This window comes from Coturnix japonica, unplaced genomic scaffold, assembly GCF_054131305.1.
Source record: "Coturnix japonica strain WE unplaced genomic scaffold, WE-NBRP24 Scf124, whole genome shotgun sequence".
In the NCBI taxonomy this organism is placed as follows: domain Eukaryota; kingdom Metazoa; phylum Chordata; class Aves; order Galliformes; family Phasianidae; genus Coturnix; species Coturnix japonica.
The window spans coordinates 1-3,661 of NW_028189027.1; positions in this window are offsets into that span (position 1 = coordinate 1).

Sequence of the window (3,661 nt, forward strand, 5' to 3'; positions counted from 1 at the left end):
CCTATAATCCCCCCCCATATAAACCCTATATCCCCCCCCCATATAAACCCTATATCCCCCCCCATATAAACCCCATATCCCCCCCCCCATATAAACCCTATATCCCCCCCCATATAAACCCTATATCCCCCCCCCATATAAACCCTATACCCCCCCCCATATAAACCCTATATCCCCCCCCCCATATAAACCCTATATACCCCCCCCCATATAAACCCTATATCCCCCCCATATAAACCCTATATACCCCCCCCATATAAACCCTATATACCCCCCCCATATAAACCCTATACCCCCCCCATATAAACCCTATATCCCCCCCCCATATAAACCCTATATACCCCCCCCCATATAAACCCTATATCCCCCCCATATAAACCCTATATCCCCCCCCCATATACACCCCATATACCCCCCCATATACACCCTATATACCCCCCCCCATATAAACCCTATATACCCCCCCCATATAAACCCTATATCCCCCCCCATATAAACCCTATACCCCCCCCATATTAACCCTATATCCCCCCCCCATATAAACCCTATACCCCCCCCATATAAACCCTATATCCCCCCCCCATATAAACCCTATATCCCCCCCCCCATATAAACCCTATATCCCCCCCCCCATATAAACCCTATATCCCCCCCCATATACACCCTATATACCCCCCCCCCCCACTCTTAAAGGGCTACACACGTGCCAACACCGCCCCCCCCCCCTCAACCATCACCAGCATTAAATGGGGGGGGGGGTCCCCATAATAAACCCCCCCCCCCATAATAAACCCCCCCCCATAGGGCTCAAGGCTGGGCCAGGCCCTGGGGGGGGGGGGGTGGTGAAATTTGGGGTTAAAAAGGGCAATTTTGGGGCCTTTTTTTGTACATCCCCCCCCCAAATAAAGGGGGAATAATGAGGGGGGGGGTTAATTGTGGGGGGGGGTCTTTTTTTTGCCCCCCCCCCCCCCCAAGTTTTGTATTTGCTTTGTAACAATGTTGAAATAAAGTGATGGAGGGTGAGGAGTTAATGGGGGGGGGGGGCTTAATTGGGGGGGGGGGGGCTCTATTGGAGGTCATTGACCCCAATGGGGGGGGGTTTAATATGGGGGGGGGGCTCTATTGGAGGCCATTGACCCCAATGGGGGGGGGGTTTAATATGGGGGGGGGGTGGGTGTTAATATAGGGGGGGGGCTCTATTGGGGGGGGGTGTTAATATGGGGGGGGGCTCTATTGGAGGTCATTGATCCCAATGGGGGGGGGGGCTCTATTGGGGGGGGTGGGGGGTTTAATGTGGGGGGGGCTCTATTGGAGGCCATTGACCCCAATGGGGGGGGGGGCTCTATATGGGGGGGGGGGTTAATATGGGGGGGGCTCTATTGGAGGTCATTGACCCCAATGGGGGGGGGTCTTTATATGGGGGGGGGGGCTCTATTGGAGGTCATTGACCCCATTTGGGGGGGGGCTCTAATTAGGGGGGGGGTTAATTGGGGGGGGGTCTATTGGAGGTCATTGACCCCAATGGGGGGGGGGGGGGGTTTAATATGGGGGGGGGGGTGTTAATATAGGGGGGGGGGCTCTATTGGAGGTCATTGACCCCAGTGGGGGGGGGAGGGTTTAATATGGGGGGGGGCTCTATTGGAGGTCATTGACCCCAATGGGGGGGCGGGTTTAATATGGGGAGGGGGTGGGTGTTAATATGGGGGGGGGGGCTCTATTGGAGGTCATTGACCCCAGTGGGGGGGGGGGGTTTAATATGGGGGGGGGGGGTGTTAATATGGGGGGGGCTCTATTGGAGGTCATTGACCCCAATGGGGGGGGGGGGTTTAATATGGGGGGGGGGGCTCTATGGGAGGTCATTGACCCCAATTGTGGGGGGGGGTTTAATATGGGGGGGGGGGTGTTAATATGGGGGGGGGGGCTCTATTGGAGGTCATTGACCCCAATGGGGGGGGGGGGTTTAATATGGGGGGGGGGCTCTATTGGAGGTCATTGACCCTAATGGGGGGGGGGGTTAATATGGGGGGGGGTGTTAATATGGGGGGGGGGCTCTATTGGAGGTCATTGACCCCATTTGGGGGGGGGTCTCCATTTGGGGGAGGGGGGGGGTTAATATGGGGGGCTCTATTTGGGGGGGGGGGGGCTCTATTGGAGGTCATTGACCCCAATGGGGGGGGGGGGTGTCTCTATTTAAAGGGGGGGGGGCTGTATTTGAGGTCATTGACCCCAATGGGGGGGGGGGGTTAATATGGGGAGGGGGTGGGTGTTAATATGGGGGGGGCTCTATTGAAGGTCATTGACCCCAATGGGGGGGGGTGGGTTTTAATATAGGGGGGGGGGCTTTATTTGAGGTCATTGACCCCATTTGGGGGGGGGTCTTTAATTGGGGGGGGGTTAATAATGGGGGGGCTCTTTTGGAGGTCATTGACCCCAATGGGGGGGGGGGGGTTAATATGGGGGGGGGGCTCTATTGGAGGTCATTGACCCCAATGAGGGGGGGGTTTAATATGGGGGGGGGGTGTTAATATGGGGGGGGGGGCCCTATTGGAGGTCATTGACCCCAATGGGGGGGGGCTCTATATGGGGGGGGGTCTATATGGGGGGGGGCTCTATTTGAGGTCATTGACCCCAGTGGGGGGGGGGGGTTAATATGGGGAGGGGGTGGGTGTTAATATGGGGGGGCTTTATTGGAGGTCATTGACCCCAATTTGGGGGGGGTCTCTATTGGGAGGGGGGGTTTAATATGGGGGTGGGCTCTATTGGAGGTCATTGACCCCAATGGGGGGGGGTCTCTATATGGGGGGGGGCTCTATTGGAGGTCATTGACCCCATTTGAGGGGGGGGGCTCTAATTAGGGGGGGGGTTAATTGGGGGGGGGTCTATTGGAGGTCATTGACCCCAATGGGGGGGGGGCTCTATATGGGGGGGGGGCTCTATTGGAGGTCATTGACCCCAATGGGGGGGGGGGGGGTTTAATATGGGGGGGGCTCTATTGGAGGTCATTGACCCCATTTGGGGGGGGGTCTCTAATTGGGGGGGTTAATATGGGGGGGGCTCTATTGGAGGTCATTGACCCCAATGGGGGGGGGGCTCTATATGGGGGGGGGGTAATATGGGGGGGGGCTCTATTTGAGGTCATTGACCCCAATGGGGGGGGTCTCTCTTTAGGGGGGTAAGGGGGTTAATATGGGGGGGGCTCTATTTGGGGGGGGGGGCTCTATTGGAGGTCATTGACCCCAATGGGGTGGGGGACTTAATATGGGGGGGGGCTCTATTGGAGGTCATTGACCCCATTTGGGGGGGGGTCTCCATTTGGGGGAGGGGGGGGGTTAATATGGGGGGCTCTATTTGGGGGGGGGGGGCTCTATTGGAGGTCATTGACCCCAATGGGGGGGGGTCTCTATATGGGGGGGGGGGGGGTTAATATAAGGTAGGGTCTATTTGAGGTCATTGACCCCATTGGGGGTGTAGGGTTAATGTGGGGGGGGGGCTCTATTGGAGGCCATTGACCCCAATGGGGGGGGGGGGGGGGGGGGGGGTGTCTCTATTTAAAGGGGGGGGGGCTGTATTTGAGGTCATTGACCCCATTGGATCCTCCATTCAGACCACGCCCCCACCCCCCTTTAAGCCACGCCCCCTTCCTGACCACACCCTCCATTCA